The following is a 17,780-nucleotide window of genomic DNA, read 5'->3' as shown; positions in this document are numbered from 1 at the left end:
ATGTTTCTTGAACTATTTTGTACCAAAAAATATTGATAAATAAATGATGGGGAATCCAAATAAACAACGTATGTCATTTAGAATTTTTGTTTTATTGGAAATCAATTCAGGTTGTAAAAGTTTTCTTAGAATTCATTCTATCTCCTTCAACTTGTCAAGGATAGATTTGATATCCATGTGCATTAGTTTATGAATTCTAATCATTAAAATTTAATGAAACTCCTCGGAAATAATGTTAGAAGTTCTAACTTTGAAGTTGGCACTTTCGGACTTGCTTTACTTTTTCTCTTTATTAAACAAGAGATAAATTAATCTTTCAAAACATTTCCTTCTGCCTATTGCTATATACTCATTGCTAATAAGTTTTTTGGGGGGCTGGGGATTTAGCTCAGCGGCACAGTGCCTACCTGGCAAGCGTGAGGTCGTTAGTTCGATTCTCAGTAACAGAAAAACCCCTCCCCCCTAAAAAAGGTTTTTCTTCAGACATGCCCAAATGTAGATATCATGTTACTGTGATTAAAAATGCATATTAAATATTAGTAAACATGACCTGAGAATGGGAATTATTACTTCTTTATATGAAGCAGTCTGTTTACATTTACATTGCATGTATATACCATTCTCTCTCCTCAGTTCTTTTATATATGATTTCATTTACTCTTTACAACAGTAATTAGCTCCATTCCACAGATAAAGAAAATGAGACTAAGTTGCCTATGATCACATGGCTAGGCATTGACAGAGCCTATATTAAAGTGTCCCTCTGCTTTCCCAGCCCTTTCACTAGGACAAAAATTACAAACGATAACTGAGAAGAAACACAAAAAAATTCTATATAATCTAAAAGGCAAATCCTCATAAGCAAAAACCAGCTCTTGTAAAACTTCTGACTTTTAACTTCCTATAGTCCATAACTGTTTATTTTCTTCTTCTCTCTAGTGATGTTCATTATTTTTTTCCTGCCATCATGGGTTCATTAGAGCAGCTGACATAGACAAAACAAGAGAACAACAAGATGCAAGGATAATTAGTTCCTCATCCATGAAAGACAAGTTTGGAGAAAAATAGGACAGATGAAAATGGCTCTCACACATTCTGGGAAAAATTTAGCAGCTGTCATCATGGTAGAAAGGTGGCTGGGGAGTTGGAAATATCTATGTGCATATCCATACACATCAACTGATTTACATTTTTATTTTTTTTAGATGGACCACTGGAAAAAATGAGGTTGATCTCGTTCTATCAATTTTGTTGCCAGATCAGACTAGACAGCATCAAAAACATCAACATCTACTGTTCCTTTTGGTAGGATGCTAATTATAATATGCTCTCTCACAAGTAAATTACCAAGATACAGAAATGGGGGAGATTGAATAGAATCTTGTTGGAACCAAGTTGAAATGATCCTCCTTCAGTGAATCTGAAAGATGAAGAATAGGCCATTGACCAGAGAATAGAAGATTAAATTAAATAGAAAATTTGAGACCATACAGCATGCATAGAATAGTTTATAAGAATGCTAATTAATAATTTTTAAAATACAGATAAGAAGGAGCATCGTGTAATGGATGAGCACTCCCTGGAATCACATTGCCAATTACCACCTGTGACCTAGGGGATGACCCTTAACCTTTTTGGCTGAGGATTCACTTCAAATGGGGTTAATAATGTTGAGAGAATTAATGAACTGATTTATGTAGAATATTAGGACAGAGCCAAATGTATAACAAATACTCAATAAATATGAGCCATGTTTATTAAGACCAGAATGAATTAGTCTGGGAGAAAACAGACCCTGAGAGATTGAAAAGCAGGAAGAAGACTTTCTAGAGCTACTGAACTTACACAGTTTTGTTTTACGCTTTTCCCTTCAGAGCCACTGGACAGATTGAAGATAAAAGAGTAAACAGTTCATGGTTCTGTATATTAAGCCTATCAGTGCTTCAGAGCATGCCTTCTACGGTGGTTTATTCAGAAAGAAACAGCACAGCAATTAACTAAAGATAAATTACTTCTCAAAGTAAAGTCTGCTTACTGTGATAGTGTAATCAAAATTTGTCACTTTGGGAGTATTCTAAGTACTTCGGGTGCTCTTTGAACACATGAACACACACGCAGACACGCAGCAGACCTTATCCTTTTTAGGGTGCGCTGTAGAGAGTAATTGGATGCCACTGTAAATGTAAATTCTTCTCAGGGGAGATGTTGATACTTGGTCAAAACTCCTAATAAAATTAAAAAATTATTTGTATTCCCATGGGCATTATTTATGAGAATTTTGGCACTATAAACTAGTAAATCCCTGTCCAAAGAGCCATTTTGTTATTAGCAGTTACTGTTCATAAACACTGCTGTTGGTTTCATATACTGAAAGTGAAAAACGATATTCTAGTAATTCGGATAAGGAAATACAAGGAGCATTACTCATTCTCCTACAACCTTTGAAAACCCTTCCGTTCTATGAGATTGAGCTGATTGATCTCAGAGGGCTCTGGGTACCTGCTTTTACATTTGTCTACTCCAAGACAGTGATAAAGAGATATTTTATGACATCCTTAGTTACACTTTTTTTTTTCCCATTGGGTGTTTCAGATACAGATTTTGTGTGAAAATTTATGGTGCCTACTTTGTGGTATGAACCGTTTCTGTGCATTTACAGGGAAAAACTTATGTGCATAAAGAATCATTCTTGGTTCTTTCTGAAGGCTCTGGTAAGACCAGACTCTAACACGAAGAAAGCGAATTTGACTGGAATTAAGGACCTGACCATTTCCACCGTGTCTGTTGTTACCTCAGAATTCTGGCCATCCCCATGGTGGCCAGCATTATTGGAATAGCTGGCACCCTGACCCCCTCTTCACCCTTATCTCCTCTCTCAGGCTCTGCTCACAACCCTGCTGTTTTAAACAGGTTCACGTCTTCCTTTGCTTCTAACCGCCCCTGTAACATAGAGTAAAACTCAAAGATCACACCTACTGGGCTTTTGTTCCACCTGACCCTGCGCCTATGTCTTTCATCCTATTTTCTCTGACCCCATTTGCTGTTTGGTTTTCCTATTCTCTGTAGCACTCTTACTCTTTGGCATCCTTCATGTTTTTATTTAAGTGTTATCTTACCAAAAAAAAAAAAAAAATTCTGAGACCACCTTGTCTACCATATCAAGATGGCAACTTATAACCTCTACTTCCTGTGTCAGGAGTTGTCTTTCTCCATAGCCTCTGTCTTCACATTTGATTGCCTACATCAATCCATTTATTTGTTTGGACTGTCCCTTCCAATCAGAGTGTAAATCCCCTCCAGGAAAGAGCCATGTATTATTAATTATCAGTCCTCAATAATTAAAATAATGCTTGGCAAGCCACAGGCACTAAATAAATATTTTCCCAGTAAATGGTTTAATCTTATTTTTTAAAAATCCTAGATAGAGGAATGGAGTCATCATTTCTCCTTGATTTAATATGTCCTGATGAGAAAGAGCTCCTTTGTCATTTAGAAGGGCAATGTTCATGTATATGCAACACTTGGAGTGTTTACATGTTTAAAACTATTGTTTCTGTAGGAGTTTCTGGTAGTGAAGGGCAGATTGACAGTATGCATTAAAAATTTAAAAATTGCACAGAGGATAACCCAAGGTCTCCAATTCCTGGTAATGTTTGTAGAAAAAAAATGGTTCAAAAGCAGAGGTAAGCATCCACAGGAATTTTTCATTGCACTGTTGTTTGCAGTGAAATGACCGAAGACGGGATAGAATTACTACACTGTGAAGAACAATGTAACTGGTAGGTAAAAATAAATGAAAAGCGCACACTATTGTGAAGAAGTAATTCTCTTTATACATACATATTATCATTGTTTGCCTAAGCCAAAGAGATTACTTTTTTCCTCTCTTTTCCTTTTTATTCCTTTTCTTTTTCTTATATCCAAATTCAGAACCATAAGGTGAGTTTTACAATACACGAAGGAACATATTTAATTATTGTATTTTTTAAAAAGACTTAAAGTTTCTGTCTTAATTTCCAAGGTTAGAAGGTAATATTTTATATTTCTCTGTCTAAAACAAATAAAAGAAAACTACAGCAACAATAAAATCATTTGTGCTTTATTAGTTTCTCCTGTGGGCCTTGACTGACAGGGAAATAATGTAATAATTGATTTATATTTATTTTACTCTTTTAAACTCATTCCACTTTGATTTATAGACAACAAGCAAATATTCAGAAAGAGAAATTAAACAGAGTCAGCTTGTAAAGTGACCATTTATGCCAGAATCTAGAACAATTTGGAGATAATAACCCAAACTACATGCTGGAATCACAGATTTCAAGAGTATCTGAATTTCTATCTTCCAAGCTCTCTAGACTAAGTTCATATGAATATTTATTTGCAGAATAACTATTTATTGAGCAACTTCTGTGTATCCTTTGATGCTTTATGTGCTGGAGAAATAAAACAAAGCAAAAGCCCTGCTCTTCCTACTAAGGAGACATTATAGGGACTATAACAAGTACCTAATATTTATTATGCAGGGCAGTATATGCTCTGGGAAAATATAGAGGGGATAGAGGTAGGAGATGAATGTGGTTGTTGTAGCTTCTACCATCATCCCATGTCTGAAAAAAAAAAAAAAAAAGCCAAAGCTATAGCTGAGAACGGTAGTGCACATCTGTGATTCCAGAACTCTGGGAGGCTGAGGCAGGAGGACTGCAAGTTCAAACTTAACTAGATAAATTAGTGATTTAGTGAGACTTTGTCTCAACATAAAAAAAAAAAAAAAATGGTTCAGGAGGTAACTCAGTGCGAAGGCCCTGACCTCTAGTACTGGCCTTAAGGTGGGGAAAGAGGATGGTATCGGAAGAAATAAGGAAGAGCACAGCATGTTGTATTATTTTGAAAGATGGAATCCAGAAATTTCACAGTCGTTCTCTTACTTCCATCCTATTGGCCAGAACCTACTTGCTGGGCCGCATCTGCTTGTGAGGAAGCCTGGGAACTGCAGCCAGTAGCCGTGACTGTGTCCTTAGCTGAAACTTCTGTTGTTGTAAAAGGAGGAGAGAGTAGATACGGAGGGCACGACTAAGGGTCGGTGCTGCTGCCAGCAAGCAATCGCAGGACAGGGGAAAACTCAGGAGAGCAAAAGAAAACACGCAGGTTAACTTCCTATGAGTCATTAATTTAAAAGAGTCTCTTTTAAAGAGAAGAGCAAAGCTCCGTGTTATTTGCTTTTCAAGCCCACCGCAGAGTCTGAGAAACATCACTTATCAATAACACGACCATTCCCCCCACCTCCCCTTAAATTACTTCGATCGGAACATTGTCCTCTTCTCCCCTCAGCATTCCAGAGGCGCCGGAGTCAAAGGAATCTTAATGCAAGGTGCAAGATTAAGTTTATGGAACCAATCATTAAAACATCATTTGGGCTCCACTCCTCTTTCATTCTCTAAGGATAATGACGTTTTTCCACCTGGTTTCCAGAAACGCTGCTGTGAAAGCAAAGGACAGCAGTGTCTGCTGTGTGTGCAGCAGCAGGTCCCAGACCCTGACTTTCCTTTCTTTCCTTCTTCTTCCCTTGGCCTCCACTTTTCTTTTTTATCTTTTGACTTCATTTCTATTTTTGCCCCCCTCTCTTTAGGGTGTGTGTGGGGTCCTGGCATTAAACTTGGGGCCTTTGCACTGAATTACATGCACGTTTTGCATTGAATTACCCTTTTCATTTTTTTTTTTTTAATTCTGTGATGAGGTTTTGCTAATTCACTAAGTTGCCCTGGGCTGGCATTAACTTGAGATCCTCCTGCCTCAGCCTCTAGAGTGCTAGAAATACAGGCATGTGCTGCTACACTCAACTGTTTTTTTTTAAATTCTAGTTTTTTCATTGTCTCGATATTTTTTCTTGGAACAATTTTCATTTTTACATTAGATTTTGTTTGCTCAGTGAAAGTCAATAAAATTACATATATATAACACATATGTATATCCATAAGCACACACATATAGATATCTTTTTAATACACAAAACTATAGAATATAAATTAAATTTAGAGAGTTTAAAGTTTACATAAAAGTAAGTTAGTATTTGATTACGTGTTAAAATTTAGTGAGTTTCTTGATAGTATGAATTCACATGCTACTGTACTATCATTCCACAGTTCTGGAAAAGATGGGCATGTTCATATGTGTGTGGGAAAGATGGCCAGGGCTGTGTTCCTCACCCAGTGCAGAGTTCACAAATAAAAACAAAACTTTGCCACACACATGTTTGTGAATCACCACTGTAGTTTAGTACATTTTTCGCCTTTTTCATTTTTATCACAGTCACAGCTGGATTTCAGTTTTCTTTACTAGCAATTTCACTAATGATAAATTACAGAGGCTTTAATAAAATACATCTACAATTAGGTTTCTAGAAAATAAGGAACAGGCGCTTAATGATCAAAATATATCCCCAAAGTGCAGTTCTACTTCCAAAGATTGCAGGACAATTTGACACAGCCTTTTAATGCCATAGATGCATGGAACTGAATGTTGAAGTAGGCTTTAGTCTATTTGTGGTCTGCAAAAAGTATCACAAACCAGGTGGCTTAGAAACACAAGGACCTGATTTCTTGTGGTTGGAACTGGCAGATTGAGCTTCCCGGGAGGGCCAGCTTCCCAATTCACAGGCAGGTATCTTTCTGCTACTTCTTCACCTAGCAAATGGGTCAAGAGAGCTCTCTGAGTTCTCTTGTATAGGAAACTAAATAACATGCCTGATGGATCCGCTCTCAGGACCAAGCCTCTACCTGCAAATGTCATTACACTGAAAGTTACATTTCTGCGTATGAATTTTGTGGGGGATACGTTCAGTCTATGCCATAAAGGATGCTGGGGAAGAGTTTTCTTTGCAAGTATCACATTTTAAATTCTCCCAGGTATCTAGAAATGTTCTTTCTACTCTGTTAACTTGTTAATTACATCTTCTCCATGAGACACTGAAGTAGACTTTTATAAATGTTAATTTTTACTTTTATTACTGCTTATTAATTCATTATTGAATTTTTTAATATAATTATAATCTTTCCTCCAATTCTTTTTGTTGGTTACTTTCTCTTCAAACTTAGAAGTCTGCATTTTTTTTAATAAAAGCTGATATTTTTGAAATGCTGATTTTGCAAGCAACTGAAGGAATAACAGAGGTTTAAAAATTACACTTACAAAATTAACCTATTTTAATGCTAATATCTAATTACTTTAATGTTAATAGTTTTATCTGTCATGGAAAGATTAAAAAACCATTCCAAGCATATGAGGGCTTTACTATAAATAGTGTCTTCTTTCTATCTCCATTTTATTTTATTTCTCTATTTTGGTAAGAACACAAGATCTGTTCCCTTAACAAATTATTAAGTGTAAAATAAAATATAGTTATCCATGGGTACAGTATTTACCTTACCTCAGTAAACTTTCATATAAGTTTATTAGTAACACCCGATTTTCCCCAGACCCCAGTAACCACGAGTCTAATTTTTGCTATGAGCTTAGTTATTTTAGATACTTAATATAAGTGGAATGATGCAGTAATGTTCTTTTTGTGACTGGTTTATTTTACAAAACATGGTATTGTCAAGATCTGTCCATGTGTTCACATGTTGCAGAATTTCCTTGTCTTTAAATGAATTAAAGCCAATTGTACATATATACTGCATTTGCTTTAGCCATTGTTTGTTGATAGATACTTAGGTTGTTTCTACATCTTGGGTACTGTGAATAGTGCTGCAGTGAACTTGGGAGTGATCTCAATTTCAGGGTGTTTTTAAATGATAAATCCCTGGGGTAAGCCTGCTAGATAATATGGTGGTTCTGTTTTTAATTTTTTTTTAACTTCCATACCACTTTCTATAACTGTTGTACCATTTTAAATCTCAGCCTACAAAGTACAGGGTTACAATTTCACCACATCCTTGCCAACCCTTGTGTTTTGAGTTTTTTACTACTATGATCCTGTCAGATGGGAGGTGATATCTTATTGTGGTCTTGCTTTGCATTTCCCAAGTAATTTATTGAGAATTTTTCTTATACTTGTCCATTTGTATGTCTTTTAGGACAAATATCTGTTTAAGTTCTTGCCCAGTTTTAAAGCCAATTATTAGACTTTATTTAGTTGTAGGAGTTCTATATATATGTTAGAGATTTGCCTATTATCAGATACATGGTCTGCAAATATTGTTCTATGGTTGCCCTTTCATTCTGCTGATCATTGCTTTTGCTATCTAGAAGCATTTCATTGTGATGTACTCCAGTATGTCTAAATTTTTTGTTACCTGTGCTTTTGGTGTCATATTTATGAACTCATCACCACAGCCAATGTCATAACCCTTTCTCTCTGTTTTCTTCTATGATTTTTATAGTTTCAAGATTTATGGTTGTTTATTTTTGCAACAGTGTAAAATGAGTCCAGTTTTATTTTTTTGCATGTTATCCAGATTTCTCAACATTGTCAAAGAGACTATGTCCTTTGCTCCTTTGAGTCCCTTGTTGAAGATCAGTTGATCAAATATGTGTAGATTTGTTTCTGGACTATTTTGTTTCATCAGTTAGCAGGTCTGTGTTTATGCCAATACCCTGCGGTTCCAGTCTCTTGTTCCTGTTTTGCCTCATTCAAATCTTTCTCCCTGCTTCCATTTCTTGTCTTTCTCACTCCCTTCCTCCCTTTCTCTTTTAAATTATCTTTCTAGTTATCTACATTTTTCTAGTTGTACCTATTTTGTTCTAAAGATTAGAACTGCAGCAATGTTAGTGAATACATATAAAGTAAAATAACTGTTTAGGAATAGGTGGATTAAGACCTTAGTTACCTTGTAGTACATTATTAAGCCTTTGGAAGATATCTTGACTTTTTCTTTCACTGATTTTATTTGTGCAAATATACATTTGATTTATTAACAATACAAAACAGGCAGTTTCAGTAGTCCTGAGACAATCCTTCATTTGCAGACTCTGTATAAAAACTCAAACCTTCTCTGCCCCTTTCATCCTTGCTGAGTTTAAGGGTCACAAATCCACTCCAATGACCCAGAGCAGGTGTCTGTGAACAAATGCCAGAGACCCAAAGCAGCTTGTTTTCATATAGCCCACAAGGTATTAATATTTTTACACTTTAAAAGTCAAAAGCCACGTAATACTTCATGATATGTGAAAATTGTGTAGATATAAAGTCCAGTGTTCATAATTTCACTGGAAGAGGGTCATACTTTTACTTGCAATGTGTAGAATCACTTTCTCCTTTCAGTGGAAAAGTTGAGGCGTTCCAACACAGGCCACATGATTGGGAGAGCCTAGATGCTAGCTTCCGACACTCTACAGAAAACATTTGCCCTTCCCTGGCCTAGGCTTTTTTTTAGCAAGCGTAAGAAATTCAGAGTACTGTGTCTGAATAACTGGGAGCTGGTGATTACTCTTGGCCATAAGAAATTCACTTACTGGAAATTGTAGTTCACCACAGAATTTCATTTGTGAAGACTCATATTAAAATAAGCAAAGCAAAGAAAGCATTTCTGCATATGTACAGGATATGAAATTTGGAAACATTCACAGGGGACTGCTTAGGCAGCCACCTTCAGCTGGATGTTCTTCCTAGAGCCTCTTATAGAGTCTTTATTTGAGGGCCTGAATAGTATTGTATTTTATTTATTTATTTATTTTTGGTACCAGGAACCGAACTCGTGATCTCAGGCTTCTCAGGCAAGCGTTTATGCCGCTGAGTTACATCCCAGGCCTGGTATTTTAGACAATTACATGGACAGATCTCTTTCTTGCCACTGATACTTTGGGATAGTGTTTTTGTTGCAAAATACATTTATTTCACTTTCCTTTCCTTATTTCTCCATTTTTTTCTACATTGTTGTCAATTATTTTCCCATATTGTTGCAGAAAATTCTTTACATTGCCTACCATGGACTTTTGGAACGTTCTGTTTATTTTGATTTTCCTACCTTTTAATTATTCATTATTAATAATAATTATTAATTTGATATACATTATTTGAGCTAGGAAAAGTATAGAAATCCAAGCAGTAAACATACTTAAGCTTTTAGCTAAACAGAAAAAAAAATGTAAAACAAAGTAGTTTGATGATAAAGCAAGGTGTACTTTTCTTTTTTGGATTAAAATAAGGTATTCTGAAATACATACATGTATAGAAGGTAAATCATGATGGAAGGCAAACTTACCTACATATTAGTGAGAAAAAAAAGGGGTTATTTTATGGAAGAAACAGTCAACTAACAAAAGTGAAAATTTCTCTTAGTGAGTAGGGGATGATGGAATTTAGGAGTAGGTGGAATTTAGGAATAGTGTAGGGAATGATGGAATTATCATCATCTGATTATCTACCATCTATCAATCTATACCTATGCATATGTATATCTATATTGTTGTGCTTTGTGTCTGTGTGTCCCCCAAAGCCTCATGCAGCCATGGGGCAGGCTTTTAGAGTTTGATTGATTATGGGTGTGAGAGCTCCACCTGCCCTAGGGTGGATAGTTTGCACATGTAAGGGAGAGGAAGAGGCTTTTTGCAGCCATTCCTCCCTTTTAGTGTTTGTTGTTTTTGCTGTGTTCTGGAGCGATGAGCTGTAGCCCTCTGCCATGTGCCACTCTGCCTTGTAACCTGCCAAGTATGGACTAAAACCTCCACACACTGTAAGCGAAGTAAACCTTTCCTTCCTTGATTTTGGGCATCAGGTATTTTGTCCCAGCAATGAGAGAAAAGTAACTAAAACATACATCTATCAATATCTATATCATCTATCTATGATGGTACTGGGGATTGAACTCAGGGCTTTTGACCTCCTAGCCCTTTTTTATTTTTTAATTTTTTTTTAGAAAGTTCCTTGTTAAGTCATTAAATTGACCAGACTGGGCTTGAACTTTCAATCCCTCTGCCTCAGCTTCTCAAAGTGCTGGGGTTACAGATGTGAGACATCATACCCAACTTAACTGTCAGAGACTATGAATTTTGGGAAACTATTTTCAAAGCCAGGAGTTCAGCAAGAATGATTCAGATTTATCAGATTTTGTATAAGGAGAGGCTTACTGTGTGTAATCAGATATGAGAAATAAAAATTAATATAGTAAAATGTCTTCCTTTTCCCTAGAGCCAGTCACAAAAGTGCTTTCCACACAAAGAAAATGATAGTGTCTGTGTTGTGCCTCATCAGGGTACAATAAGGGCAGTTAGAAGCTTGGAGCAGGCTGCTCTCAGCCAGATGTACTGGCCTCATCTTGCTCGGCTACCCTGAGGAAAGAGGGGACCAACATCTACTTGGTAGACTGATTGAAGCCTTCTTGGCTAGAAAAGTGTCAGTGATTGGAGTATATCTCATCCTGTGAATGCAGACTTCTCTGGCCAGTTTTGTTTATATTAATCTCATCCTTTTCTAAATCTTTATAATAGACATAGTCTTTATCAGGCAACTGAGAAGTACAAATTAGTCTTCAAATGGCCTATCATTTGTTTACCAATTGTATTTCTCATCCTCCAACTGATATTGATATCTCCTTGAGAGCAGTAATCATAGATTTTTATATTCTCCAAAGTGCATGACTCATGCTGGGTAAAGGATTTATTTATTTCAATTATTTATTATTTATGCTCTACTTGCTTCCCAAAAAGATTTGAGCTTCCTTATAATAATAGAATCACTATGTAGTGATTTAAAAAAAAACAAAACCAGGAAACATAATGAATACCAAATGGTTGAACTGTACATGTTAAGACAGTTCATTAAACAAGTTAGCTGTTGAGCTTCTAGAGCTCAAGAGAGCTGAAGGGCAACCACATTCTCTATAGGCTTGGAATCATGCATGATGGTTCACCCGGTCTTGGTCCAATTAATACATCATGGGGTTTTCCCCTGACAAGGGAGCTGCCACAGTATTGCCCTCCCTGTGTTCATGAGCTGAAAGTGAGCACAGCTATGTTAGCAGAGAGAAGTCACTTTGCAGGAAGCCAGTGCCTTACTAGCTTTTGGAGGCCGAATTTCAGTTAGTCGGGGTTTGGGGAGTGAAGCTGTAGGTCCAGCTAGTTTGGTGTTTTCTGGTTGTTCGTCTTTCTGCTTCACTATAAAAACAGAGAATATCAACATTTCTATAGTCCTTGTCCTCCTGCAAAAAAAGGAATTTGAGAGTTTACTAGGAAAACTTCAATTTTCTTTAGGATTGGATGCTAAGCTATTGTAAGCGGAATTACAATGTACATTTCTTACAGTGTTAAGATGGTGAAGTTGTGGTGAGTAGAGTCAATTAAAATGTCCCAGGCATATGTTCCAAAAACTGCTCCATAATATAATGGACAAGTACTTTAACTGTGATCTATTTAAGACACTGTGATGACTGTTTGTCAACTTGATTGAACTTAGGGATGGCCAGGTAGCCGCTAAAGCATTATTTCTGTTCTTATGATAGTGGTTTAAGAGGAGATTAGTGCTGAATCTGTGAACCCGGTAAAGAGGTCCACTGACCCTAAGGTGATAGGGCAGCATCCAATATGCTGAGGGTCTGAATAAAACCAAATTTTCTCTCTGTTCCCCTCTCCTTTGGCTGGGAAATGTATTTCACCTCCTTTTTAGCATCAAATCTCCTGGGCCTTCAACCTTCAGACAGCACATTGTCTGACTTCTCAGCCTCCGAAATCACAGGAGAAAATTCCTATGATAAATTTCTTTAGATCTATACCCTGTTAGTTCTGTTTTTCTGGAGAATGCTAACTAATACAGACACAAAATTGTTCTTAATGTGATCAAGGCCAACATTTTGAATTAGAGTTCTGTGAACAACTGCCCTGAAGAATTGAAGTACAGTAATCAAGGAATAAGCTTTCTCATTTCTAACTTCTGAGGACCTTGACCCTGGAAACCTAAGGAATAGCATATCTCTGAGGTTATTTATTCCAGATAGTAATTGTTTCTGAGCTAACATAGTTCTTTGGGTTCATTCCATACACTTTTATTCAGCTTTTAGCCTGATATTCTTGTTAAACAGAAGTATAAAATAGAAAATAGGAGCTGATTAAGATCCTAAGGGTAGGAATTTAGTATTGTTTATTTAGATGAAATGCCTAAAGTTTTTCCCTGTAAAGGGGCAGACAGTGAATTTCTCAGGCTTTGCAGGCCATGTGTCTCTTTGAGAATACTTACCTCTGCCATTATAGGAGAAGAGAGGTAGTGCAGGGGAACAGAAAGTCTGCTCTGTTTGTATTACTTATTATGAGTGTGGAGATTTATAACATACCTTTTTACAACTGAGAAACCAGCAGCAGAGAAAATTAGAGCAAACAATTTAAATATGCCCACATAACCCAATGTAAGTGATCTGACTTAATCAAATGTTTTCTTTGATGAATATTTTTCCACGTTTACTTTAAAATTAATTATGGTATCCCTCACTCTCATGGGACTCTGGTCAACAGTAATTATTTCTATAGAAAATATTGTATTATTTTAAGAAAATATAATCCTTGATTTCTTTTTTATTATGAATTATTTCTTTATGATTTGCCTGACATATTTGAGACTATAAAAGTCTTCCTTGTTCTTAGCTTTTTAAATTTCGTGTCTGAGTTTAAGAGTCTTCTATCAGCTTAATTCATTAGGATTTCCGCTTTGCAGGACAGAAAGCTTGGTATGATTCACTTTCCTATCTCCATTTCTATCCTGTCTGAAATGTTCTCATCATTATTTATCCAAAGCATATTTTACAGTCACTGTGAATCAACTGTGAGCTCTTCATCCTCCAATCAGTCCCTTCCTCCCAGGCTGTCCCGGCTGCAGTAGTCTCCAGGGCAGCTGGAGACCTTCCCCATCAAGCCCACGGTGTTGCTTCCTTCTCTCCTGCTTAGCAGCCTGCTTCTCTTCCTCTCTATGGTCACAGACAGATGTAGACAAGTATTTAATGGACTACAGAGCAACTTCCTCATTATAATGAAAACGAGTCATGAAAATAACTGCTAAAGAAATCTTCACAATTTATGAAGTAGGAAGAAAAAAAAAATGTTTTCTCATATGCCCAGTCTTGGAAAAGAACTCAGCAAGTAGCAAAGACTACAAGCGTAGGCTTTCTGCTATATTGATAAAAGACAAAATATTTATATGATCTGAAGAGAAACCAGAGTATTTTTCCACTATATTGGAATAAGGGGAGTGCAGATTTTCAACCTTCAGTGCTCTTTAGAATGAATATTAAACACTGTGATGGAAATGTCTTTCTATCATAGCTATGGAGATGCCTCAGAAAATAGAGAAGAATTTCAAATTCTTGATCTGTATAATGAGATGTAGGCTTATGGTATCCAAGGTAACTTTAATATTCTATTATTCAAAAATTATATTTCATAAGCTTAAGTATAGGAATATGATTAACAGGGACATTATATAAAACATACTTTTATAAGATCTACTATAGGCATAAATTGATTATGTACTTGCATTTGAATTTTTATCTCATTGATTCTATAATCTTAGAAATTAAAACATGTCTGAAAATCAGCAAAAAATTGGACAGATAGATGAGACAATATTTCATTATAGAAAATCTCTAGTTTTGCAAACTCTATGATGTATTTCAAGAGGCTTAGCCATTTCTATTGAATTGTCTTGCATATGCAGGCAATGGCTTACATACCCAATAATATTTGTATCAATGTTTGATTATAATAATCTTTAAAACTCATTTTAAGCAATTTCAAAGGATTTAAATTCAACTTGAAATTTTAATTCTGTGACTTCTGTTTCTGTCTGTGATAGAGCAGGTCATATGAAACATTATTTTGCTGAGAACAGCTAGAATCTAGTTTCCTCAGATGTAGATCGCTTGGTTCCTATTTCTCAGGAAGACAATTTGTCAGGATTTTGTTGGGTGTGAGAAATGCAAAGTTGTAGTAATCTGGGCTGTACCAGCCAGCAGGTAGGATCTGGGTAAAGATGTAGATAATCATTTCTAAAAATAAACGTTTGGTTATTTTTCTTGCTTTTACCATCATTGCATTCTTAAATATTTCTGGATGCTGTGCTAGAGGTGGCTGACTTCTCCCTCTGGAAGCTTAAATTAGATTTCAGTATCATCCTTCACTCAAGTCAGTTTATACTTGTCAGCTTCCATTTGCCAAAACTGTTGCATCACTGTCTAGTGATTTGGAAGGGTGTATTCTTGTTCTCACTTCCTCCCCTTTCCTGACTGCTGTGACATGAACAGCTTTCCTCTGCCATGCCCTTCACCATGCTGGTTCTTCCTGGGAACTGGTCAATCATGGACCAAACCCTTTGAAGCGGTGAGCCAAAATAAACCTCTCCTCCTTTAAGTTGGGGTGTCAAGTATTGGTGTCCGTAATGTGAGCATGACTAAAACAATGGTTATCTTATGAAATTACCCTATCTTGGCCAGGGCCCCAGCAGCTTTACTCTGTAGCATATTTGATAATTGCCTTGTTATTTGTTACAACAAGATGTCTCAGGTATATCTTGTATATTTCATGCCAAAGACTTAGTGTCAGTGGTAATTTTAAGAATTTGTGGTTATTTTTGTAGGAAATAGTATATTTAAGACATAATAAATTTACTATTGGAGTTTTAAAAATTTTTAGAACTTTTCAATGGACAAAGCTAGGAAGATTTCTTAAATGATATTAAGAAAAATGGTATCATAAAGTCATACTATTTGTACTTAAATTTGAGATATGCAGTGCTTTTTTAAACCTCTATTATCTTACACTTATAGTTACTTTTCCACATTAGGAATCTCACTTCTACTGACACTGGGAATGACAAAATTAAAATATCACAAAATTTCTCACTGGCATCATCCTGATGTCCATGTAACCACCCACATATAAAGGTATATTGAAATATACCAGTCTCAGAAGAGTAATTACAAAACTGCTGCAAATGATATGATTTTAGGTTGGGTGTCCTAGAAACACCACCTGAGATGAGATAATTTTTTGCAATTGATCTATTGATGACTTGCTCAGGTAAAAATTTGCAAAAGAATGTGGAAAGCAACAGTGCAAGAGAAGAAATTCATGTAATAATGCAGCTTCATGGGAAGTCATGCTTCAATGTGATTGCATGGGTTAATTTAGAAGTTTTATGTTTCTTCTATGTGTGTGGTACATAGAAATTATGTCACCCAGGGAAAGGGAAGGGGGTGGTGTTAGTAGTGTTTCACCACTGTAATAAGATACCTGAGAATAATAACTTAATGGAGGAAAGATTTACTTAGTAGGGATTTTTGTGTTTGCATTCAGCTTTTCTATCAACAGCTTTCAGAAATCTGTCATTCCATTTTTTTCAAATATTTGATAAAAACCTGGCCTTTTTTTCTTTAGTTTAAAGTGCTCTTTCTGGCACTACATGTCTCTAAGAAATAACAGTTAAGTGGTACCACTTTGCATATCATCTAACCTCCCCAGAGAAAAATGATTTTTTAGATTAATGTATTTGGAAGAGATGGGTACAAAAACCACCTGTGTGTTTTCTTTGCTTTTTCTTTACCACTCTCTAAATGTTATTTTCTCCTTACATTATGAATGATTATCTTGCTTTTTTTTTTTCAAATTACCTGGACAAGAAATACTTTATCCTAGAGAGGAGTATAAGTCTGCACTCTTCTTCCTCCATTGTCCCAGGAAGATGGCGTCTGCAAGAGGAGTGTAAAGGCACACAGCTTTGACAAGAGGACTGACTGGAACCCCGAGACCCAGAACAACAGTCGGCCTGCGCGTATGGGTGCACACAAACCTTGGAGGGCAGAGTAATCAGTGAAACCAGCAATGTGGAATTGTCTGAAGCAGCAGTGAGGAGCCAGTGATAGGATTCTGGAGAACTCCATCAACAGAAAACCAGTTCCAGGCCCCACATCCAGAGTCCAAGATCAGCTCCATATCCAGCACATTTCTGTGATTAAACATGGACCCTATCACAGAATTGCAAACACCAGAGGTATTTTACTACTTTTATTCTTTGTTGTTTGTGTGATTTGCTATGCCTTTCTTGTCTGGTTGGATGTCATCTTCTTTTGATTTGTATTCTGTAGTTATTTTTGCATTTAGATGTTTTTCCTCTCCGGTCTTTCTCTGGCCTCCTTCTTCCCCCCCCCTCTTCTTCTTTGCATTTTCTGTCTTCCTTGTTTTTATCACTGCTTAGGTTTCTTATCTTTCCTTTTTGTTTTCTAGGGCTAGAGACATAGGTCAGTGACATAAGCACCTGCTGGGAAGCACAAAGTCCTGAGTTCAGTTCCCGGTACCGGAGAAAAACCAAAAAAAAAAAAAAAAAAAAAAAAAAAAGAACCTTTGTGTTTTCTTCTACTGCTCGTCTTTCCTAAACTACTTCTTGAATTTAAACCTTCAAGTTAGTAAACATTGTCTCTGCCCTTTCTGATTAATCCCTTGCATTCTATTTTATTTTTTTCTTCCTGTGTCCTCTGGTTTCCCAAAACTTGAGTGATCATCTTTTGACATCCAGCCTTGACTCTACTATATTTGACCACACTCATCACTTTAGCTTTTCCCTATCTATCTTAACCCTCTCCTCTTGCAAAAGGGTAAAATCATTCAACTAAGGGGAAAATCACTGCAAATAAGCACACAGTATGTTTGTTATATAGAGTTTGCTCCTGTGGTCAGAGGTAGCATGTTAATGATTACCATATTTTATAAGTAGTTAAGCTGTACTTGAAACTATTGTTATTACTAACTATATCACTTTCACTAGGATGTCACACATGTTATAAACAGTTTTTCTCTCTTGTATAACA

This window comes from Chinchilla lanigera, unplaced genomic scaffold (genome assembly GCF_000276665.1).
Source record: "Chinchilla lanigera isolate Chin_1 unplaced genomic scaffold, ChiLan1.0 scaffold00070, whole genome shotgun sequence".
Classification (NCBI taxonomy): domain Eukaryota; kingdom Metazoa; phylum Chordata; class Mammalia; order Rodentia; family Chinchillidae; genus Chinchilla; species Chinchilla lanigera.
This window is presented reverse-complemented; position numbering follows the sequence as displayed.